Source organism: Bidens hawaiensis, unplaced genomic scaffold (assembly GCF_021521415.1).
Source record: "Bidens hawaiensis isolate Kalapana, Puna unplaced genomic scaffold, B.hawaiensis_p1.1 tig00042803_1, whole genome shotgun sequence".
Taxonomy (NCBI): domain Eukaryota; kingdom Viridiplantae; phylum Streptophyta; class Magnoliopsida; order Asterales; family Asteraceae; genus Bidens; species Bidens hawaiensis.
The window spans coordinates 68059-95314 of record NW_027497574.1 but is presented as its reverse complement, the minus strand read 5'-3'; positions in this window follow the sequence as shown (position 1 = coordinate 95314).

Here is a 27256-nt window from a genome sequence, read left to right as displayed (position 1 = left end):
ATCGAATGGAGTGCTGTCCTCCATCTTGAAGCATTTGAGCACATCATGGACATACTTGGTCTGATGAATGAACATCCCTTCCTTCTTCTGATCAACCTGCAATCCTAAAAAGAAAGTTAGTTCACCCATAGCACTCATTTCAAACCTTTTCTTCATGACGGCCTCAAAATCTTGACACATGGAGCCTTTTGATGCAGCAAAAATAATGTCATCCACGTAGACTTGCACTAGCAGGAAGTCGCTTCCTTGTCTCTTCACAAACAGTGTGCTATCAATCTGACCTCTTTCAAACCCATTTTCAAGCAACTAATCTGATAAAGTTGAGTACCAGGCACGAGGTGCCTGATGTAGTCCATACAACGCCTTGCTTAATTTGTACACATGGTCTGGAAAGTCTGGGTCAGGAAAACCCGGAGGTTGCTCAACATACACAACCTCATCAACTTTCCCATTTAGGAATGCACTCTTTACGTCCAACTGAAAAACCTTCATCTTTTTATAAGCAGCAAATGCCAAAAACAATCTAATGGCTTCCAATCTTGCCACAGGAGCGAACACTTCATTATAATCAATCCCCTCTTGTTGATTAAAACCTTTAACGACTAGCCTCGCCTTGTTTCTTATAATAATCCCTTTCTCATCTCTCTTGCACTTAAACACCCATTTTGTGCCTATCGCATGCACATTCTTTGGTTTTTCCACCAAAGTCCAAACTTCCATTTTCTTGAACTGAGCCAACTCTTCTTGCATGGCTTCGACCCACGAGCTGTCCTTGAGAGCCATTTGATAATTCTTTGGTTCAATCTGGCTGATAAAGAAGGTGTACAAGCATTCGTTGATTATGCTTGTCTCCTTAATGCTTGTGTAAACACAGGTGTGCTCATTCAAGCTACGTCTTGTTTGTACACCGGAGGACACATCACCAATCACATTCTCCAAAGGGTGATCTTTATGAATTCTCGTGGTCGGAACAGAACCGACATGCAGATTGTCTTCCAAGTTAGAAGAGAGCTCGTCAATGATTGTTTCTTGCTGAGAGTGAAACGGACTGAAAAATTCTTCTTCAGTCGAGGCAGCAGGGGTATCGATAGCATTTGATGAGGAAGGTTGACATTTATCGATCAGCTGTCTTTGCAATAGATTTTCTTCCTCATTAAGGATCATCTTCCTAGCAACTCTCTCTTCATCTTCAGCAATATCCAAATACGGTATGTTAAAAGACTTAAAAAGTTTAACATAGTCGAAAAACTCAACAGGTCCGTTGCTTGGTTTTGGCGGTTGGTAACTTGTGATATCGGTGTTACACACCACCTCAACCTTGCTGGTCGATGTATTAAAGACACGTCTGTTGGGTGTCCCAACAACATAACCGACTAAGATTCCTTCATCGGCTACTTCACCAAATTTAGAATTTGTCTTTAAAATCGAACAAGGGGACCCGAATGGTTCAAGACCACTCAAGTTGGGCTTCCTCCCATGCATAAGCTCATAACACGTTTTATTAAGTCGTTTAACCGTCAAGACTCTATTGAGGATATAGCAGGCTGTAGCAACAGCTTCAGCCCAGAACACCACAGGAAGCTTTGAATCAGCCAGCATAGTTCTGGCTCCTTCAATTAATGTTCTATTCTTCCTTTCAGCCACTCCATTCTGTTGCGGTGTATACGGAGCGCTGTATTGGTGTTCGATCCCTTTCTGAAGGCAGAAGATCTCCATCTCAAAATTCTTGAACTCCGTTCCATTGTCACTCCTGATGAACTTAACCCTTTTATCCATAACGTTCTCAACTTTGGTAATCAAATTCTTCACCATCTGAGCCGTTTCATCTTTTGATTTCAGGAAATATACCCACGAATATCGTGAGTAATCATCAGTGATCACAAAGCAATAAGAAGTACCTCCCAGACTTTTTGCATTCACGGGACCGAAGAGATCCATGTGAAGCAATTCTAGGGTACTGGCAATTGAATTGACTTTCTTGGTGAGATGGGATTTCTTGTGCTGCTTTCCCTTCTTGCACGGTAGACATTTGTCTTCAAAATTGAAACTTTTCAAGGGAACGCCCGGCACAAGTCCATTCTTGACAATGTGGTTCATCTTCCGAAGATGAATGTGCCCCATTCTCCTATGCCACAATTCGGACTCCGATTCGCTCGCTTTTGTCATAAGGCATGATTCTTCCGTGGCCATTTCAGTCGACCTCATATCCATAATGTACGTATTCCTCTCATGTGGAGCCTTCATCACAATCCACTCCTCTGGTATCTGAAAACCAGGATGTAACACAATTGCTTCATTCTTTGTGAAGTGTACGGTGTACTCCTTATCACAAATCTGCGACACACTCAGCAGATTGTGCTTCAATTCTTCGACAAAGTTTACTTTTTTAATGTCATCTTCCCGTTAGACACCGTTCCCATTCCTGTAATTTTTCCTCCACTCTCACCAGCAAAACTCACTCTCCCTCCTTGAACAGGTTTCAAATCGTGTAACAAGTATTTGTTACCCGTCATGTGCCAGGAACAGCCGCTATCCACAACCCAAAGATTATTGGCGGCCCTGTTCAACTGTTCCTGCACGATAAAGCAAAAGATTAGAATCTAGGGACCCAAGACCAATTGGTCTTGGATCTATACATCCTAAACTTTGGCTTTCCAAAGTTAGTATCTGGATAATTCCTGTAAGTCCTATTAGGATACCTCCTTGTAGATTGATTGTGAGGCCTTCCAAACCTTTGTGAATTGAAAGAATTATAGCTTATGGTTTGGTTATTAGCAGTGTAAAACTGAGATTTGTTTCTATGAAAACCTGAATTAGTCACATTTTTGAATTTTGAATGGTTTTCATTTTTAGCAGTATGATAATTACTATTAGGCTTATTCTCAGTTTTAGTAGGCCTCACACCTCTGAATCGCTGCTTCAGAGGGCAATCTGCAACAAGATGTCCTAATTGATTACACCTAAAACAACACCTATGCTCAACTTTTTTATCAACCGGTGTTTTAGATGTCGAGGCTTTATTACCGCCCGTTCGTCTCACATATGGTGGGACGTACGGGTTTAGTGGAGTACTCTTTTTATTCGTCTTATCTTTCTCTCCACCATTGGGTAATACCACCTCCTCTTTTGCCTTACCAGACTCGGATGACTTATCCGAATCCGATGAGACTGGACTTGGATCAGAAATTTGAACACTTGAAACATGCGAACTTGTTTCGCCTCAACTAACATTTGGTTCTTTACAAGTTACTTTAACTGGTACTGTCTGAGCAATCTCAAAGTCAACAGATTTCTGAACACTAGGGTTAAAAGTGTAATTGTGATTATAAGGTGGTGGAACCTCATGATAACCGATTCCTCCTCTCTTAGCAGAGGAACCTTGATCACTAACAAGGTGATCAAGAATAGCAGAGGAATTTCTGAACTGCTCAAGTTTTCTATTCAATTCCACCACTTTCACCTGGTGATCAGCAATCTGTTTTTCTCTATCAGCGATTAGTTTGGTTTTTTCTTCCAAAACTTCATAGCTTAGATCAATCACTTCAATTTTTTCAGCAAGTTTTGCTTTTAGACTTTTAATATCTTTTTCACAAGCTTTTATCTTTACTTTATAACTATTTTCTCTTGTTTTAGTATAGTGATGATCTTCTTTTAAAGTTTTAAACTCAGCATCCAAACTAACATACTGATCAGTTATAGTAGCTAATTGCTCAGACAAGTTTTCGCATTTAGAACAAGTAGGTTTAGAACATACCTCGGAGAGCTGGTCTTTAACATCTGCCATAAAAGCTTTTTCTTCTCCGGTAACCTTCTCATTTCCTTCAGTTTCAACCTTCGCCAAATTGGCCTGTTCGACAGTTTCTTCAGAATGCAAGTTCCAGTTGTATTCACCATCTCCTCTGGAAATCATTGCACTATAATCTTTAGAACCCCCACTTTGCTGTGTAGACCTGCCCTGACTTCGTTCCACACGCTCATTCCTGCATTCCTTTGCAAAGTGACCGTTTTGCTGACAATTGTAGCATCTTACCTTCGTCTTGTCAAACCCTGGCCTTCCACCGACAAACTTCCTTCCGGTCTTTCTCATAAACCGCTTCACTCTTCTCACGATCATGGCCATCTGCCATTGTAGATCCATTTCTTCCAGATCATCAGCATCAATCTGGTCATAATCTTCATCCAACATAGCTGGATCAACAATCTTCCCCTGAATGTAGTTCTCATAGGAAGCAATAAAAGAAGCATAGAGACCAAACTGCTCTTCAGCAGACTTGACACTCAAAGGCATCTTGGAGTAGTTGTTGCTGGGAATACTTGGAGAGCAACTACTCTTGCTTACCTGGGGTTGAGAACCACTCGATCCACCTGCTACATAGCAAACATCACCATTTGTGTTGACTGACACATGCCCCTCATGTGATGAATTTGCGCCCGACTCTCCCTTCGAGTAGTAGGCAGCAGATTCAGTCTTCGATCCTGAGCTAGTGTTGACTTTAGCTCCATACATACCTGGATCTTGAACCTGATCCATAGGTGTCTCTTTTCTGACCATGTTAAGCTCAAAGGTTCTGAGCTTGTTGACTGCCGTTTCTAGATCATATGTGGGAAAGTCTTTGTCTTCCCTCATCAGCACAGTGTACATCTCCCATTTTGGTGGGAGAGCATCTAGAAGCTTCTCAACTATTTCTTCTTCTCGGTAGGAAATTGAATAGTTGCTCAATTCAGTCATCAGATGGTAATATCGAGTGATAATATCATCTAAAGATTCATTCTTCAAATACTTGAAGACTGAGAACTGGGTTTTGAGCAATTTTATCTTTGAAGCACGGATTCCTACATTCCCTTCAAATCTGTTCTCAAGAGCTTCCCAAAGCTCTCTTGCTGACGTATACTTTCTAAACGTATGAAGGATCTCTTGTGGAAGAGCTATAGTAATAGCAGCATGAGCCTTGCTCTCGGCCTCATACATCTTTTTCTCTTCTTCTTCCATTTTGCTATACTTTTTGATTTGATCACGACCTTCATACTCCATAACTGGTGGAATATAACCATCCTGGATGCACACCCACATCTTCGCATCCTGGTACTTGACATATTGTATGAACCGATCCTTCCATGCAATGAAATCGGTTCCCTTCAGCAACCTTGGGGCCTTAGTAGCTGACCCTGCTTCTACTTCCATCTTTACTAACTCAGAGATGTTAATTGACGACATCTTTCTCGAAAACAAAGAAACCCGAAAAAAAATCAAAAGATTTTCTGAAAAGTACTGTAGGCGAAGTTACGGATAACTTCGCTTAAGCCTTAACTTCGCCGCTGATTAACTTCGCTGAAGAACTTCACAGATGATTAACTTCGCTTAAGGTAAGCGAACTTAGGAGGTAGGCGGAGTTGTAGAGAACTTCGCTGAGTTAGGCGAACTTGAGAAGGTAGGCGAAGTTGTGGATAACTTCGCTTAACCTTATATCTTCGCCGAAACCCTACGTATCCTGACGGCAACTTCGCCTGATGAACACGGACGTTTTTGCAGATCTGAAATCTGGATTTTACGAGGTTTTTGACGGTGCAAAGGCTTGAATACGATGGTAGGAGGTAAGATTGACTCAAAAACACAGAAAACACGTCCCGCGAATAGTCGAAACGGGACGATTTCTACACCCGCGTGAATATCCCGAACCACACAATCGAGCAAAAGCTCTGATACCAATTGTAGGTTCCCTGGATGGATCGCACGAGATATCTCGATCTACTCAGGTGCGGAATCCCTGCGTAGATCGTTACGAGCGTAGAAAACAAATCAAACAAACACACGAATAAACGAACACACGTTATGTATTATAACTCAAACACGTGATGTAATATCACTGTTACAGACTCTCGTCCTCACGTTACAATGAACTCGATGAACAACGAACACTAACACAACTCACTACAAACAGCCGTAACCTAGGACTATTTATACACGACAACTTCGCCTGGCATGTTCAGGCGAAGTTGTCCATAACTTCGCTTGACTAACAAGTTCGCCTAGGCGAACTTGTTAACAACTTCGCTTAAGACATATATAAAACATAATTAACATTACAGACTCGATTACAGACACTAGACTATGAACTACTGACATTATGCACCAACAAGTTCCAAGAACAATGTATTGGATTTCTTTTGTATTCGGAAAGGAATTCATCGAGAATACAGTGCTCTTTATATACCACAACAGAATGGGGTGGCTGAAAGAAAGAATAAGACACTGATTGAAACGGCTCGAACGATGCTTGCAGATTGTAAGCTTCTTGTTCAATTCTGGAACGAGGCTGTGAATACTGCTTGCTACACGCTTAATCGTGTACTGAAGGTAAAGAAACTTCAAAAGACAAGTTATGAACTTTTGAACAAACGTAAGCCTAACTTAAAGTATTTGGAACCATTCGGGTGTCCTTGTACAATGTTGAAGAAAGATACGGGAAAATTTGATGAAAAAGCAACTGAAGGTTATTTCTTAGGTTACGCATCACCTAAGAAACGCGTATTTAATTTTACTTCGGGGTGTGTAGAAGAATGGTACCATGTTGATTGTCAATGGTATACTACACCTCCCAGGGTAAAGGACCTGATTGGATGTTCGACTATGAGAGTTTATTTGATTCATTCACTCAAATAGTTGATCAACCAGATGAAGACTTGGAGCGTGCTTATTTTGAAGATCAATTATTACCTCCAAGATCTTCTGGTTCTGTTTATGTTGATGCTTCACAAGATGATCAACCTGATACGTCTGATGTGATTTCGATCTCATCTGATGATGGTCATTTTGTTGATTCCTCCTCTGCTCCTTTTCCTGAAACACATGTGATTGGTAAATCGTCTCATGATGTTGAGGAGAATCTAACTAATTTATCTGACAATGTTGTTGTGTCTGAGACTCTGACTCTTCGGATTCACTCTTATCATCCTCAGGACAACATCACTGGTAGTTTGGATGTAGGTGTACAAACACGACATCAAGTTGTTGCTTCTAATGATTCTAACATATTGTGTGCGTATGCCGATATGCATTCCTCGGGAATCATGAATCTCGCAAAATACACTTGCTTTCTATCTCAAGTAGAACCGACAAATGTTCGTATGGCTCTTGATGATCCATGGGCAGTAGCGATGCAAGAAGAATTGCATCAGTTTAATCGACTGGGTGTATGGGATCTCCTTGATAAACCGGTTAGAGTTAAGAAACCAATTCCTACGAGGTGGGTATTTAAGTGCAAGAAGGATGATCGTGGTGTGACCGTCATAAACAAAGCAAGACTTGTTGTTCAAGGTTTTCATCAGCAAGAAGGCATAGATTACACTGAAGTGTATGCTCCAGTTGCCCGATTGGAAGCTATACGAATATTCTTGGCCTATGCTGCTTTCAAGAACATAAAAGTTTATCAAATGAATGTGAAAAGCGCGTTTCTTAATGGATAATTGCATGAAGAAGTGTTTGTTTTGCAGCCTCCTGGTTTTGAAGATCCAGATTATCCGGACCGTGTTTACAGATTGAACAAGGCCCTATATGGTCTACACCAAGCCCCGAGAGCTTGAAACGACACACTTGCTGGCCATCTTACTGATAATGGCTTCAAGCAAGGGACTGTGGATTTCACTTTATTTTATAAGAACGTTGGTGATGATCTGCTCCTTGTCCAAATTTTTGTTGATGACATCATTTTTGGTTCATCAAACGACAAGTTGTGTAAGGATTTCGAGAAATCACTGCAGATGAAGTTTGAAATGAGCTCAATGGGGAAGATGAATTTCTTCTTAGGATTGCAGGTTCATTAGTCTGATAAGGGAATATTCATTCATCAGACGAAATAATTGAACGACGTCTTGAGCCGATTCAAGATAACTGCCGAAAAAATCCCTTCGACGCCTCTTCCCGTGGGTCACAATTTGTCATTGAACGAATTGGAGTATACCATAGATCCTACCCTTTACCATAAACTATTGATGACCATTCGTTATGTGTTAACAAACTGAAACTTATTCGTGTTCAATTCGTTACTAATATATAACGAATCAACTCTTTATTGAATTTTATGACGAATTACAACACATTCGTTCTTTAATTCATTATGTCTACAAAGTTGATTTGTTATGACTAGTTCGTGGTCCCTTTCTGCTAACGAATTAGCATTATAACGAAGTATCTAATTCGTTATAACGAATCAGTCAAGGATTCCTAACGAATTATACTTAGAATTATTTTGCAATTTCCTATTTAATTTATATTATTTATTGTTCGTTTTTACTAAATCTCAGGTTTATATATTTTCAGTTATGGCTGACGAGATCGTTCAGGATCCTCCTGCGGCTGAGCAACAACTGGTACAGAAACAACAAGTACCGGATCTTCCTTTATTACCGTTCGAGAAGAAGCATAATATATGTATTTTTGTCGGAACGAACTTTGCTGACGAGGACTTATTTGGAGATTTTCTTTCCTTCATACGACGCTCTCGTATTCATTATGTAGTGACTGCTATGCCGAGTGTTCACTTTAGCATTGTTCGTCCATTCTGGAACTCAAAGGGTAGTCTATCATTATTACTCATGGGGTGATCATACGGGTGTTGCAGTTTAGGGATAATATGGACAACCCAAGTGAGTTTGATAAGGAGTTGATTCGGGGGTTATTCAATCGTGTGTTCTACATGGGTGATCTTGATAAGTCTACGTATAACAAGGCGTACTTGTGTCCCACATACAAGTATTTATTACACGCCCTCATTCATTGCCCTTGGTGGACGAAAATGTGGCTTTGACGAGTGTTGGATCATTCTCCAATCGGCATTCGTCGTGTTGATCTTGAACAAACCGTTCAACTTCTCGGAGATTATTTTCTATCATCTCAAAGAGAATTGCCTTGTCAAGAATCGACGTGGTAAATTATTAATGTATCCCCAATTTATTCAGTTGATCGTTCAAGACCAGATTCCGAATTTGGTGATTGATCGAACTTTTGTGGATGATGTGCTCAAGATGGAACATATGACAGCCGATACTGTCAAGCGGATGAAGTCGTATAGGCAAGATCCTCATCCAAGGGCCAAACGCTTGATTGGTCATTTATCTGATCCAGCATACGAATGTCCTTCGAATGATCACTGGATCCACAGTGATTCGAATTCCGAGCGTGAAGAGGGTTCAGGTGGGAACGATGGTGGAAATGATGATGGAAATGATGGTGATGAAGGTGGGGATGATGACCAACGACGTGCTGAAGTTGAGGCAGTAATTGTTCAAGCTGCTCAAAGGAAACATAAAGGGAAAGAGGTGGCTGGTGATTATTCATCTAAACGTCGTGTTACACAAGGTGCTGGTATTTCATTCAGTCCTCAAGTTCCAAGGTCGTTTGCTTTTCAACGACCGGGCGGTGCCGCTTACTACTAGCACCCCAGAATTGACTTTAACGACTACTCTTGCTTCGGATCCTTGGCTTGGTATGATTACTCAGTCTATTTTATCATCATTACCAAGGCCTACAGTTGCTGCTTCGGTGACTCCTCCTATACCAACCATGATGCCGACTCAACCAATGGACGTTTCATTTATGAGGACCAGTCGTCCTCAAGGTCCTGTGCAGCCGATACCCTAGTCATTTCATGCTATGCCCGCAGAAACTCAGATGAACATGCTCTTGAGTTTGATTCATCTATATGAGAATCAAATGGCAACTGACCGTCAAGCTCAAGAGCAACTAATGAACAATCAACATCGTCTGATGGGCTACGTCTCATATTGTCAAAAGGAGATGAAAGAGCTTCGTGACATTGTTACGGCTCAGGGGGTGAAAGTCAAAGAGCAAGAGGATCTTATTCTGCAGCTGACATGCAAAGAAGATGTACTAAAGAAGCTAAAGAATGATGATGAAGATCCTGATGCCTTGGGAGCTGGAGGTAGTGAGCCGAAACAAGCTCACGGCTCATCCTCCGGTGCTGGAACAAGTGGGGTTGGTGATGTGGATAAACAACATAGACTCGACAAATGCCAAACCAATCGAGTCAATCAAAGCTAACACGGCGTTATTTATGGACAACGCGGGTGTTGTGAGAAGCATGGTGAACGCTGATGAGATTGAGGTGGGACAGTTTGTTGATAGGTCCCTGACACGTGAGCAGATTTCGATACTGCTGGGCTTGAATGATGAAGAGATTGATGCTTTGGAAGCTGAAGCTGACGTTGAGGTTGTGAATGACGAGGAAATCTTATTAGATCCGACGATTCCTATGAATATGTCATTTATTTATGAAATTGAGGAAGTCGAGGTTGAGGATGTGACAGCAGAGGAGTACCTCGACCTTTATCAATGATTTAATGTTGATCAGGGTATTCCTACATTCAACGAAGAAAACGTCAAAGCTGCTAAAGACCATCTGGAGAAAGTGTCAAAGAATAAAGGGAAGATGTTTGAACGGAATGATGATCTGTCAGTTGCTGATATTCAAGGTTGGTTTGTGTGTAGAAACAAGAGGACTCGTAAGATTATCGAGGCGTACACGTATGTTGATGAAGAACAGAAGCAGGAAGCAGTTGCACGAGCACAAGCCAATCAAAAGACTACATTCAAAGCCGTGTCAATTGTGAAAGGTTATATTGTCTCCTGGCTTTATGATTCAGAATTAAAGGTCTGCATTATCAAATGGGAGAACAGTGTTAAGTATTATCAGAACATCACTGACGTTCTCTCATTACCGCGTTGGGATGTTTGTACCCTCACGAATCGACCTTTTATAAATCGCGGTAGACATCGTAATGCAGATTGGTTTCACCAACATCTGTTATTCGAGGTAAACCGTTGTTTTAAGTTCTTTAAGCCACAGATTCTGACCCGTAAATATATTGACAAGATTGATCCACGGACGGGTTGGAGGAAGCTTGTACTTTAGGTAAAACGGACAAAGACGATGAAAGAAGTACCAGTGAAGACGTTCCCACAGAGTTTGCATCTCTCCTTCAACCGAAGGTACTACGACAACCGTACTGCGAGGCCGTTATTGTGCTGGGAAAAGCGCTGAAAACGAGCTTTATATGAGTTATCGATCCAATGTGGCTCGTTAACTTATCGGAGATAGACAATGATGTGATATTTAAGAACAAGATCTTAATCGAGCACCGTGAAGACTACAACCTGGCTATGCAATTCCAGCATGTTGTACGCGCATGTCACGAATTTGGGATTCATAGTTGCAGAGACTGGCAATCAAGGCGCTTTAAGTAATTTAAAGACAAAGAGCTCAAGACGAGGGGGTGTTTGTTAGTGCATGGTTTTGTCGTCTGCAGTCTTTGTATTTATCGTTTTGTATTTATTATTATTATTGATTTGGGCTAAATTATATATAAATATTATAAATATTTCTTACATTTTTGTGTAGCTTTACGGTTTGTTTTATTAAATAATTCGCATAATTGATTCATATTTAAAGTTTAAAGGTTTCATGAGTCAACGAGCTAAAATAAAGTATTTTTTTTTACTAAGCTTTTGACCATTCGGTGAAACTCCAAAGCATAATTATTAGTTCACAATTAATTGAATCTTTGACTTAGAATAAAAAAAGAAAAAAATCATATGATTATTACTATAATTTATACTATATTATAACTTACATTTGTGTGAAGTTTTGGCAGGAGTTAGTCTAAGGTTGAGTTTAAAAATCGTTGGGCCCACAAGAAAGAAGACAAAGTCCATGAAATTTAAAGGGAGCTCTTATGAATTTTGATACAGGCTCATACAACTTGATGATCAAATTGAAGTCAAATAATGAGATGGGCTGGACTAAAAAATAAATAAAGAGAACCCACATTAAAGAAGGCCCTACTGTTGCAGTGCATAAAGGAGAAAATAAAAAGAGGGCAGAAGGTTTTTTTTAACCCTACGTGAAGGGAGGGGTGGCGCAAGATAGGGGGCCACCCTTGGGGTTCAACGAGAATAAAATTGGAATTTCGAAGCAAGCAAGTCAAAGTTTTTGACTCACGGCAATTTCAAAAAAGGAAATTAAAGAAGCAAGCAAGAATTAATTTAAGCTCACAGGCTAGTAGCTCAACTATATTTATTTCTTTTTCGATGAACTGCAATAATTATTAAATCTTTGTTTCGTCGAATATTATTATGGTTGGCTAAACTTTTTATACTGTCTGGGTTTGGATGAATACTTTTTAGACTCGTTTTACTTTTGGTTTTGGATTATTTATTTATTGGTTCATGCTTTGGTAAAGTTTTTATTGTATTTGGTTGTGATGCATATGCGTATTTGGTATTAATTTATGATCAGTTTTTGTTCCATATGCGTCTTTGTGAATGTCTTTCATGTATGGATGCATATTAGGTTACTTACTGTGTGTTTGTAACTAGTTTATGGTTAATAGTCGACGTTTTCCATAGGAACGGTAATTGAGAGTTTAGAGATACCTTTTATTCTGTCACTTGAGAGACCGGGAGGTAATTAGGTGTCGCTTGTTTTGGTCTTTTGCGGGTTTGGGTAGTGATTGCACGGGAGTGAGTTACCCTAGATTCCCTAAGATTCTTACAGATCAGAATTATAACCGAATTTAATAAAAATACCCCTCTACGCCTTAGGGTGTTTTGTGATTAGAGAGACCGGGAGGTAATTTAATCTTTGGGTACCTTAGCATAGTTATGTTAGGTGAGACCGGGAGGTGATCCTAACCATTAAACCGTTGAGCTTACATGATATTTAGGGTTCTTAGGTATTGTTGGTGAGACCGGGAGGTGATCTAGCGTACTTTAGTTATTCCTTAAGTGTCATATTTTTATAATACGGTACCAATCATAAATCCAATTCTGAGAGTTTACGAGTTTATTAGTGGGATTCCTTACCTAGGTAGTTATTTCACCCTATTTGAGTTCTAAACCTATTTGTCCGTGTCTAGTTTTAGGGTAAGTACTATTTATTTTATATTTAATAAAAAAAACATAAAAAACAATTAAATCAATTTATTTAAGTTATTAGTCAGAGTCTAGTTTACGTGTCGTTAGTGTCCTTTGGGCTCGATATCCGCACTTCGTTAGGCTTTACCACAGTCGATAGGTACACTTGCCAGTCTAGTGGTCTAGCATTAGAAGAATCTAGATTTATAAATTTAAAACTAGAGTGTCTAAGTTAAGTTAGGTTTTTAATAGACTGTTTTTGCACATCAATTATAATGAAAATATATTTATGTAATTTATGTTAGTTGGTTAATGTAAGGCTAATTCGTTAAGGATGTTAAACGGATTAGTAGTTCGTTTAATGTAAAGCACATTCATTAAGGATGTTTAACGAATGGACTGTTAGATCGTTATGTATGTTCCCATTCGTCATGGAATGTGACGGATGGGGGCATAATGAATCGAAGATTCGTTGTGCTTTCCTTTTGAGTCTGTAAGTTAATGAACTTAATACCAATTCATTACAGGATGAGTAACGAATTGGTTCCATCGTCTATATATAGGGTCTTCATACCCTAGTAATTTAAGTTCTGGAGATCAAAGTAACAAACCTCTGTCCAAACTCTCTCTCTCAATTATTCATATAATCTATTACTACTACACATATATAATCACTAATATTATACATATCATATACATACAGATAATCAATTAAGATTATATCATGAACTAGATCCGGCTAATGTATTAGATCTGTTGTGTTAATTGATATTGATCAGATCTGAGGTATTTTCAATGAGCCAAACAGTTAGTTATGATTTTTGGTTATTAAAAACCGAAACCGAACCGTTGAAATTTACATAAATACACCTAAAATGATTTAGTTGAAGCAAAAACTTGATATGGTTAAAACCATGAACACCCCTAAAGTTTATCATCTGAAACAACTGACCAAATGACCAATTTGCCCTTTAAGCTAAAACAGGCATATAGACCACAATAAAACGACAAAATAGTAAATCAAATAAATTTCACTTACACTGTTATCAACGAGGATTTGAAGTCCTTCATGAACGATCTCCCTCGTGAATTTAAGACGTAATAACCACACTCAGTACTACCCCGGCTGAGTCGGACACTACAAAATTACAAACAATATAATTATTAAGACATAATTAAGGTTTGTAGTGATTTATAAAAGACGAATATAGTAGACTTAATCAAAGATGTTCAGAATTTAGGCTTATAACATGCTGTCAAAAATACTAAACAGATTAAGTTTTCACCTTGCAGTTGACCTAGTTGACTTTTATCCACATGTTGGATCCGGTTTTACAATGTATAAAACCATCGCCCTACAAACAAAATAATGAAATATATCAAAGAATATGATATATAATGTTTCAATAATTTGTATTACTTACGCATCAATAATTAAGCTTTAGCTCTGGATTGACATCGATAGGCCTTAACGAATGCAGATAATAACAAGTAGTAGTTTTCATGTCTAATATGGCCAATACCCAGTGTTTTCTACAAAAAACGAAAACAAAAAAAAGTCAACATTAGAGTCCTAATTTCTTTTGAACCATTAATTAAATGAAAATTCAGAGCCGGGATTGTAGGGCACTATGACAATGTCAGTGTTGTTTCTTTTGGTTAGCCGATTTGCAAGTAGTTTACCTGAGTCATCAATATGTTTGGATTTTGTTTTACATTCATTCGTCATGGTTGCAGTCGCGGTTACAAAACATATTCCACTAGCTTGAATCAGTTCTTTCTTGATTTTCTCGTATAAGTTTCTGTTAACATGCAAGTACTCAACTGATTAACAATGTTGTGTTTCACAAACAATTCTTTAAATTAAATTTATAGACTTACATCATATATGAAATAATAACAGAATGGGTCAGCCAATCTGGTGCAAAGGCGGGTTCGAAATCTTCCATACCTAGGTACGTGTAACTATCGTACCCGAAACAATCATCATCACACTGCACTTTTATGAAATCAACCTTTGTAAGTTGTTCATCAACCATCACTGTTGCCATCGTCAATATGGTACTTTTTTCGATTCTTACCCTTGTCTTCCTTTTTTCTCTCGTCCTGCTATGAATCGGCTTTTTTTGTTTTTCTCATCTCCTTTGCCTTTCTTCGCCTTTTCATTTCCCTCAACAGGCTGCCGTTCTTTCCATTCGTTTTTTCTTTTTTCCTTTTTCTAAATTATGTTTCTTTTCTTTTTTTCTTTTTACGTTGTCTCGTTTTCTTTTTCGTCAGCAGGCTCTCAGAGCCGCTTTTTGGTTTTCTCACCTTGAAGATCCGGTAATGGTTTTTCAATTGGTTTCCTTGCTGCTTTTTCCTAAAAAAATACAAATACAAATTTGACTTAATATTTTACTTTATTAACCAGCACTTCATAACCTGTGTTGTTAATAACTTGAAATACAAGATGCATTAAATTTGTGTAAATAATATTACCAAGCCTAATACTCGAATCACAAGATGTCTTGGCCAACTAAGGATGTGTCCCACTCCATCTTTGACTTGAGTAATGAGCTCATCATCTAGTGGAATTAGTAGCAAAAGTTCTCCTTTTAAACTGCATTCCATCATTACTTTCATGTTCTCGTCTATTTCTCCTATTAGCGTTCCTGTAGCAGCGACTATGTTCTAGGCGACGTCAACCGCAAGAAAACACGAATTATCATACAAATTGAACATCCTTTCTATTTAAAGGCCCGATAAACCCAAATATATCAGCAATCTTCATTTAGTTTAAATAATTTAGTTTTACGACCTGTTTCGGTTTAATGCATTTGTATTTAATGCACTTACGACATTCTTTACGACCTTCATTTAGTTTAAATAATGCATTTACGAGCTTCATTTAACTTAAACATATCAGCATTTTTTTAATTATTTCTATTTAAAGGCCTATTTTGACAGATGTTTTTAAAAAAATTTATTTGAACAACCTTTTTATTTAAACATTTTAATTTGATTTTCATTATTCATTTTTATTTAAAGGCCCGATAAACCCAACTGTGAAAACCAAAGTACCAAACCAAAACTAAACCGTTCGTAACGGGTCAGTTTGGTTCGGTTTAAAATTTGAGTGTTTCATGTATCTCTCAAATGGATATATCCACCTAAAATGAACCTGGCCACTTAACCTCACCTCTCTAACTATATGCACCATCAAGTGAATCATGACATCAAAAAACAAAGGTGAAAAATACTTCTCTAAAAAACACAAGGTTAATACGATGTCACTTTGCAATTTACTTAGCTTACTAACATCAATAAATTTACTTCACAACTTGTAGAAAAAGTGACACAAACTTATGATTGTTTTCCTCACTTTCTCATGTAACACCCCCTTGATTGCAATGAGAATACTTCAAACCATTAATCTTTGAACCATCATCGGACACGAGATTCTTGAAATTAGAGTGATACCCATCAGACACTTTTATGTTAGACAAGGTATCATAAAATAAATGTTTCTCCGAGGTATATAATGTGTAGCATGCAGGCGGACTACATGCAGGCGGAAGAAAAAGTCGATTCCCTTTCGGCTGAGTTTGCAATTCAAGCTTAATACCCAACTTCTCAAGATCTTGTCGTGTGTTTAACCCATCCTTCATCTTGTGAGGCAAATTCAACAACGTCCCATAAACCCTCTCACACACATTTTTTTCTATGTGCATAACATCTAACTGATTACGAACAAGCAACTTCTTCCAATATTCAAGTTAAAAAAATTGTTTTTTTATGCCACAATTTAGTTCTCTCGTCGGTACTTTCTTTTTCCTTCTTTGATGTTTTCTCGTTTAGTGTTTTCTACTTTGGTGGTTTCTTCTTTGTCATTTTTTTTCTTTGACGTTTCCTTCATTGACATTTCCCTCTTTGACTTTTTCCTCTTAGCTCATGTATTCTTAAACCTTGTCAGATGGTTGTACATTTCTTCACCCAATAATGGGTTTTTTATAACATCCATCTCTTGTTGATTATTAAAATCTTTTTTTCTTTTATGAAAAGGATGCTAGAGTGGGAGAAGTTTTCTATGGCCAAGAAAGCATACTTTGGCAACCATGGTGAAGAAGTATTCTCTGAACATATTAGACAAGCATTATAACCTTTGGTAACACACCCCGAAAGATTACCATATGCGGAAAAGTCATTTATAGTCCAAAGTAATACTACTCTTAGATTGAAGTATTCTTTCTTATAAGCATCAAATGTATTAACGCAAGTTTCCCACAAGAGTTTTAGATCTTCTATCAATGGTGCCAAGTAGACATTAATATTGTTACCAGGTTGGTTTGGCCCTGATATCAATAGATTCAACATCATGAAATTTCTTGGCATAAACAAATAAGAGTGTAGATTTTATGTTATTAGAATAACGTGCCAACAGTTATCTGTGGAACTTAATTATTTGTGAGGATTAATACCGTCAGTTGACAAGGCTAATATAATATTTTGATCTTCTTTTCCTAATTCTTTCCACGTGTTGTCAACAAGCTTCAAAGCGGGGGAACCACGAGGATGAGTTAGCTTACCATTATTAACTCGACCGCGTGCATGCCATTTAAGTCATGTGCAATATCGGGTGATGAAAAAATTTAGGGATAGGAGGAAAATACCACAAAACATTTGAAGGAACGTTTTTGGTATTATTCTTCCAATGGGATGCGCCACAAGTTGGACAATGAGAAGCATCCTTATGTTCTTTCCATAATAGAACACAATCGTTTACACAAGCATGAATCTTTTCATATTGGAGACCTACTCCTTTTAGCAACTGCTTGGCCTCATATATTGAGCTAGGGATTGTATTATCTAATGGTAAAACATATTTTAAGGAATCCAACAACGCATCAAAGCTAGAATCAGACCAGCCATATTGTCCCTCTAAATGTTGGAATTTCAATAATCCACTAAGTGCATTATACTTTGAACCTAGATAAAGTGGCTTATCACATTCTTCAAGAAGTTATTTCAATGAATCAGGTTCTTAGTCCATATACGCAAAGACATCATGTAGCAGCATTTCCTTTATATAATTGTAGTCACTTGTATAATTATAATCAAAGTCGGGAGGCCTAGATTTATTTTGAAGTATTCTCCGTGGAAAGACCAAACCTTGTAATTTTTGTTGAAACCATGGGCAAACAGATGATAACAAACATCAACAACAGAGTGGTGACACAAATTGATACATTTTACACAAGGACATGGTATCACATTTGATATTGGATTATTGTTTTGCGCAAACTCTAAAAAGGCATCCACGCCTTCCTCACATGCATTTGACAATCTATTAGACGAAATCCATGATTTATCGATGCCCATTTTATTTCTATTTTGACACCATAACAGAAAACAAAATCAAAATTTATATCTAAGTAGTTGTGTTATTATTTTGTTTAGTTAAGTAGTTGTATTATTATTATTATCATCATCATCATCATCATCATCATGTTGTTGGTAAAAGAATTGTTAATAGAGCTCTAGATCGACTAGGCTCGAGCAATATTTCTAAAGCTCGAGCTCGACTCGTGGGTTATTTTTTCAAGCTCGGGCTTGTGTCATTTATTATTTAGTAATTAATTTATATACGTTTTTTATTAATTTTAAAACACATGGCTCGTTAAGGCTCGACGAGCTTCCCATTTACCTCGGGCTCGATAAGTAAATAAGCTTTGTACCCGTAAGCTCTAACCTTATACTATATTTCTTCAGAACACTATAATATACGTTTCAAAATTCAACATTTAGAGTAACAATTTATTATATAATGGTTCAATTATGTTTCAGAATCAGGATATATCACTATCGATTGTACCCCTATGACCAAAAATTCATATGAACTGTCAATTATGCTTCAGAATTCAACATTTATAAAACAAAAAAAATTATGTTTCGAAAATAACTTAACACTCTGTTATTAAACCCTAACCAATTAATGGTGGAATAAGGTAAAATTGAAGATATCTTCCTCAAAGAAGATGAAATTCTTCAATAATTCATTCAATAAACTCAAACTTTTGCTTCAATTCTTCAAAAAATCAAGCATCTGGTGACTGATGGTGGTGACGGAATGACGTGGTGGTGATGCGTTCGTGACTGGTGGTGTTGGCAAAAGGTTGTGGTGGTTATGATGTTCGTGGTGATGGCTGACGTTCGTGGTTTACCGGATGTTCGTGGTGACAGGTGGTGGTAATTTGAGATGATGGTGGCTGGTAAGTTTAGCAGATGTATTTGGTATTTTATTATAATATAGGTCAAAATTGGTCTGGTTTATTGACACGCATATAAGGCGCGAGGGTTAGAGTTTTTAATTTTGAGTGAAACATGACTTGTTTATATGGCACACAAACTTTTTTTGCAATTTATGACATGTTTAATGACACACAAAAACAATGTCATAAATCTTCTATTTTACATAAAATTATGACATTTTCTCAATGACTCGCAATTATGTGTGCCATAAATCGACGCTTGTCATTGTGCGCATGTCGTGGAAGCCCTTTTTTCTAGTAGTGCTCTCTAAGCATCAAACACATTTAGCCATCTTGTCAAGATTGGATATTCATCACGTTTGACAAGAACAAACGGAATAACAGTACACTTGAAGAACACTAATTAATGAAGGTGAAATCAACAGTAATTAGTATGGTTGATAAAATAGAAACACATATCAACGATTTAACTCAAAATATTTTCATTTTCATATATATCATTAAATGCTTAGTACAATGGAAGGGTTTGAAGTAATGTTGGCTACAAAAGTAGGTCAGGAAGTAGGTATAAGGTAGAGAGGTATTCCAGGTGTCCTTTCAATGCTAACAATCATTCTGTTTATAGACCTTGACATTCCTTTTAGAAACCCTAATCATGGATAAAAGAGTCAAATACACAAGTGTAAAAGATCTTCGAGCAAGCTATATCTTTGTCGAGCACGGCTCCTTGACCTTGTAATCTTCAAGCACGTCTTGGTCTTCTACGAGAAAGCAAATACTTAGAATGTTTGCATCGGGAAAACATTCCATTCAAGCAAGATTCATCTTCACAAGCAAAGCCAAACTTTGCTCGGCATTGCTACCACGAGCAAGTGAATTCTTGCTCGAATCACTTTAGTCTTAACTTAGTTTTTATTAGAATAACCAAGTATGCGGTTATTGTTTAGGTTGCTTGAGACTGAATGTTGCTGGGGAGTAACACTTAGAATAATTTCATAAATTCCCTACCAACATGCTCGTGATCTTTTATTTATATCATCCTTGCTCGACCCACAGAGTTGATTGGAAACTTTATTTTAGCAATTGCTCTTCAAAAAGCTTGTTGGATAGTAAACTTGTATGCTCAAGGACATCCTTTGCTCGCGGAAGTGTTAGTCTGCTCAGACTCAACACTTAGAAGACATTGAAGACTTATCCTTCTTGGTAGCGAATATTTTCTCGAGGAAGTAAATCATTTGCTCGAAGTGCACTGGCTTGCTCGGATTTCATACTTAGCGTTTTTTAGGGAGGTTGAGAATATTTTAATCATTCATTTGACCCAACAATCTCCCCATTGATTGAATCAAACACATATGCACCTAAAACATACTAAGGTTACACACACTTTCTAAAATACACATCAAATCCTTGAAAGTAGTATACTACATTACTTAAAAATAAATTATTACAAATATTAAATTTTGCCATTACACATTAAAGCATACAAAATGAAAATTACATCAAGAAACAAAAATACAAAAGACAAATCTAATAACTTCTTCATTGATCTTGTCTATCATATAGTCTCTTGATCTATATCCTCTTTCGTATCTTTTTCTCTTAAACACTAATGCAACCCTTTGTTGGAACATGTTGAGTTCCACACTATATCCATGTGTTAAAGCTATTTCCAACTCAACAATGTCCCGCAAGTCATCTTCATGCGCGCACTTGATATCATTATCGTTCTCAACTGTTCCAAGCCTATTTCTCTCACCAAGTAGAATGTAATTTTCTGAACTTGGATCAAATTTGATTCCACAAATCCTTACATGAGGTATTACTTCAGAATTTGATCTTGTCATGTACCTTTTTATATCATCGCTTCACGAATGGTCCAATATCAAGGAGGATATCTTGATGGTCTTTGTTCAAGCTCTTGAGTTCTCCTTTCCTTTCTTTGATAAACTGTTAGAGAGTTCTCCACTTGAAGCATGTACTTCACATTCGTTTTAAAAATTGGGAACCCTTCTGTAGCTCAGTTTCTCATATAAGCAACCAGCTTGTTTGGTTGGGCTCTTGCAAGTTTCCATTGACTATCATAGTCTACAGAAGAAATTTTGCAATTTCGTTAACTGCTCAGCTGAGAATCTTCAATACTGCTAAGATCTTTCTATCAGAATTTCTCTTCCACTACTCTTTCTGATAACTATTACTCCTCTTCTCCTACCCCTAAATCAGCTCTTTAGAGATTCATCTTCTATCACATTATCTATTTTAGGGCTAAGCTCTCTTCTAAATGAGACTCTAGATGATGAAACAACAACAACATGTGAAGTTGATGGTATTGATGAGGATGAAGGTTGATCATGACTGCCTTGAAACCTTCTTGTGTATTAAGGTTTTGGTGAAGACTTTTTTTCCAATAGGGATCTGTCTCAGCCCTGAATTTGGCATTTAAATACTTTGAAACAGCTTCCTTATATAGTCTCTCAATCTCCTCCTTGGGCATATTAATTAAATTCTAAATGGGTTTCAACCAGAAAAATTCATTTTGCACGAAGATTTGTTACAACAAGAGATTTATTCTCTTCATCATGCTTCTCCTTTGATTCATCATCTTCATTCATTTTTCTTTTCTTACTTTCAGGCTTTTGTTTGTTGGGACAATGATATTTCTTTTGAGACTTTCTTGGAAATATCGTGTTAGTACATGATTTGTTGTTCGTAGCTGATCCCATAAGCTAGGGGTAGTTTAGTCATTATGCTATAATTTAATATGGCCCATTTTCTATGGATTGTATAGTGAATGGGGTCCATTCGTTATACCAAGGACCATACGCTATGTATGTTAGCGTATGGAAGCCCATTTGTTAGCCTAGGAGCTCATACGCTAAGGGTGTAGCGTATGAAGGCTCATTTGTTAAGTTAGTGCCCCTTCACTAAGGGTTGTAGTGAATGTGTGAACGTCTCGGATCTCAGATCTAAGATCTAATAAACAATTAACGGATTTAGTTCATAGATTACTCATTATCGGTTATAGATTTTATGTCTAGATAGGTTCTATATATTATTAGTATTAGTTGTATTATGTTAAATATGCGAAGAATCGATCGAGAGAATAAATTAACAGAGGTTCGTTACGTTAATCAAAACTTAAATTAATCTGAGGATGAATGCCTCTATATATAAAAGATGGGTCTAGTTCGTTACACATTCCGTAATGAACTAGACTTCCACTTCGTTACATTACAATAGTGAATAAACATTAACGAACCGCCCCCTGATTCGTTAAACATCCTTAACGAATCAGGAGGGAACTTAACTTAACTTCTAGTTCGTTAAACATACTTAACGAACTAGAGACTTCTTAACAAACTAGCTTATATGATAATAATTCTTTCATTAATTAATACAAAACATAAATACAAAAACTCGAGACACAAAACCGTACACTAACAGACACCCCCTCGTCTTGGCTCTTTGTCTTTAAATTATTTGAAGCGCTTGGTCTGCAAGCCTCTGCAGCTGGTGAATCCCATGTTCATGACACACACGAACAACGCGTTGAAATTGCATTGCTCGGTCATAGTCTTCACGACGCTCTTGAACAACACGTCATTGTCGGTCGCTGTCTAGTTCACGAGCCACATTGGATCAATGATCTTTATCAGCTCGGTCTTTAAGCCCTTACCCAAAACAATAACGGCGTCGCAAGTTCGATTGTCATAATACCAACGGTTGAAAGATAAATACATATGCTGATTATAACCACCCCCGCACCATCAAAAAATATGACAGTATTGGCTTTTATCGACTCAATGGGTTTGACATTCTCCGAGTCATGATAAACGACCATTTGTTTACCAGAATCACCGGCAGCAGCACTCGTACCTGCACCATAAGATGAGTCGTGAGTTTTTTTCGTCTCACCCCTAGCACCTGACTCATCAGGATCTGCATCATTGTGTCTGAGTTTCTTGAGCGCATCGTCTTTGCATGTAAGCTGCAAGATTATGTATTCCTGTTCTTTTAACTTCAACCCCTGAGACGTAACAATCTCATGAAGGGCTTTAGTCTCTTTTTGGCAAAAGGAGACAAAACTCAGCAATTTCTTTTGATTCTCCATCAAACGCTCTTGATTAAGACAATCAGCAGACATTTGATTTTTATAAAGATGAAGTAAGCTTAAAAGCATATTCGTCTGTTGATCCTGAGTTATTACATGAAATGAGGGAGGGATTGGCTGAACAAGACCTTGAGGACGGTTAAGCCTCATAAAATAAATATCCATAGGCGATGGAGGCATCATCATTAGTGTTGGAGAAACCACCGAAGTAATAGTCGTAGGTCTTGGTAATGTAGATAAAAACGGATTGAGGAATCATACCAAGCCTAGGATCCGATGTGAGCGTGGTCGTCAAAGTGAGTTCCTGGGTGCTAGTAGTAAGCAGCACCGCCGGTCTTTGAGGAATAAACGACCTTGGAGGTTGAACTCCAAATGAAATGCCAGCACCAGCCGCCACACGTCGTTTGGATTACCCTTCACCGGCTATCTCTTTACCTTTCCTTTTACGTTCAGCAGCTGCAACAACAACTGCCTCTGCCTCAACACGTTGCTGTTGAGCTGGATCACCACCATCACCATCACCACCATCATTATCATCACCCTCATCTCCATCGTTCCCACCTGGTCCTTCCTCACGCTCAGAATTCGAGTCATCATGGATCCAGCGATCATTGAGAGGACATACATAATCTGGATTTTCCAAATGACCAATTAACCGTTTGGTCCGTGGAGGATCTTTCCTACAAATCTTCATCATCCTAACAGTATCAGCAGACATATGCTCAAGTGTTAGCATATCATCTACTAATGTTCGATCAATAACTAAATTTGGAATCAAATCTTGGATAATCAACTGAAAAGCGAGGGTACATCAAGAACTTCTTGCGTTGAGTCACCATAAGACATTGTTCTTTAAGGTGATAAAAAATCATCTCAGAGAAGTTGAATGGCTTGTTCAATATCAAAGCGACAAATGCCGATTGTAGCATAATTCGACATTCATCAAAGCCACCTTTTCGTCCACCTAGGCAATGGATTAATACATGTAATAAATACTTGTAAGTGGGACATAATCCTGCCTTGTTGTACATAGAAGCTTCAATATCACCACTGTAGAATACTCGATTAAATAAACCCCTTATCAACCTTTTATCACACTCACAAGGATTATCAATAGTGTCTCCAAATCAAAGCACCCGACGTATATCTTCAATAGCAACAATAATGGGTGTTCTATTGATTGTAGCCTCAATGTGATTGTCAGCTTCAACATATGTTGCTGTATTCCAAAACAGACGAATGATGCTTAGATATACAGTCGGTCTTGCTGTCACTGCAAAGTGAATGCATGATCGTCTGATAAACACTAGCATGTCTCCAAAAACGTCCTCGTCAGCAAATGTTATGCTTTTTGTCATACGAAAGCAAAAGCAAATTTTGTTGTTGTTGTTGTTATTGTTGTTGATCAGCAACAGGAGAATCCTGATCTATATTATCAGCCATTGCACTATATAAATAAACCCGAGAATCAGTGACAATGAATAATAATAATAACAATTATAAAATATAATTAAAAGATTAAAATTTAACTAATTTATAAACTTTTAATATTAAAATACTTTAAACTATCATTCGTTAGTATTTTGATTCGTTATAACGAATTGGTGGTTCGTTATGACGAATTATTGCTTCGCTATCAATTAAATAAGAACGAATTAGGTCTAACGAATCAGGAGTGAATGTATAACGAATTATAGTCTGATTCGTTATAAATTATGATTCGTTATCCTGATTTGTTTCATTTGTATAACGAATTGGACACAAATTAGTTCCAATTCGTTACACAATAACGAATGGCCCTTAAGCTTAATGTTTGACTAATCAGGTCAAGGTCAAAATCACCAAGAACAACAAAAATTGAAAAACTAAAATCAATCCAACCATAATTAACGATGTATAGCCAAATAATTGATCATAGGAATCTCAGAAACACATCGCTAAGTGAATGGTCTTGACCATTTGCATCAAAACAAGATAGATTGTAGGTAAATTAAGTTTTTTCAATAACTTAAAAACCCGTTAACTTAATCCAATAATTAACCCAGCAAATGGTTGTTAAACATGACGAAAATCATTACTCCATCATCGTCTCTACCTTATGATTCTAAAAAACAGATTAGAATGATGTATAATGAAGATCAGATTTTCAGATGAAATTTCGGCAAAGTAACGGTATGTATGTGAAGATGAAAGGTGAATAGTGGAAACGAAGGGGTTCACGAATCCCTATATACTCTGACATAGCACATTTTCCAATGCAACGAATCGTATGATTCATTTAAAATTTGAAATAACGAATCAGGTGATTCGTTATCTTAAATTCACTCGTGGCATAACGAATTAAAAGTAATTCGTTTAAAATTTAGGATAAAAGAAGAACGAATTAGATATAATTCGTGTTTAATTCGTTAAGTTATCTTTAACGAATTATAAGTCATTCGTTAAAGAGTGACGGAAGCGAAATACGTTAACGAATTGGAATTCAATTCGTTATGAATGACTTTAATTTGTTATGCATGACTAACGAATTACCTTTATGTAATTTTAAATTAAATAATTAAATAAAACAGTTAAAAGAATCAATAAATTAAATAAATAAAAGAATAATTAATTATTGATATCACAGTTTAAATAAATCAACGAAATCGCGCATCTCGATGATCACATACCTTAACGTGTTTTACGTTTTGAAACACTTAACTTAAAGAAAATAAATAATATGTAAACGAAAAAAGCAAAATATTTTTGGTATTTAAAACTTTTGATGTAAAATATTTACAAGAAAATATCCGAAAATAAAAACATAGAACAGAAAATGTTTTTGTGTATTTTTATGGTTTTTCAAAAGCAGTACGTATTTTTGGATTTTTGGTGAGTTTAAGCAGAGAATCATATTGACCATATTGCCTTTCCATCACAACTTTATATTTTAGCGATATTATGACTGATGTTAAGTCGGTCATTGATATTGTAGTCCACTTAATCTTATGATTAATGGTTCAATTAGAGCACAAAATATCAGAAACTATCAGCCTCTAATCTCGGTTCAAGCTTAATTTAATTTTTGCCGTATCACCCCAACTTGACTTAAACCATTATAGTTTCAATCAAAATTTTTAAAGTTTTTAGAACCTTTGAGCAATGCATCAAGTTTCCTTTGCTGTGAGTGAGTATGAACGAGTCCATCTATCGGCTTACATACCTTGTATTCCCTGTGGTCCGTTTCTTATTGGTATTGAGACGCATGCAAAGGAGGAACAAATGTATGACTAACAGTGGATTTTGATCAAGTCAGTAGTTTAAATTGTATGAAGTACAGCAGTGATCAAGTTTAATGACTTTGGGTTTGCTCTAAAAGTGAATGAAATATTCATGCATATGAATACCCAGATGATTAAGCCGCATAAAGACTCATAGTTTCCAGAACCCTAACGCTTGTTATTTGCTTTATTTTATTTTTGGTGACCAAACAACTATAAGGCTTGAGTATGACAGGTTATTACATTTCTGCCATCCTCACCGAGATTTTTTTTAGAAACTAACACCTCTTTCAATTTGGCGTTTCTTTAAGTTTATATCACATACTTTGCTCTAACATCTTGTTTAAGACCTATCAATGCACCAACGATTAAGCACTTGGTCTTTTAAACTTATTTCTTGCTGGATTTGGGGTCAAACAATCACAGTACTATCATTTTCTCTTTTTTGCTTCAAAACTGAAATTTTTGAGGAGCATAAAAGATAAATTCAATTGCCCCAGTCACTTTCAGTCTATAGATTAATGGCTATCCTATCAATCTACAAGTAGATAACAGGACCAATACATGCAAGCATGTTCCACAAACTTAAATAACCGACATAGTTTTCAGCGAAAGAATAAAGTAAAACGCATAACTAACGCCCCAAAAACTCTCCATTATCAGGTAAATGGCTATCCCGAACTTTTACAAGTAAATATCATGACCAAATATA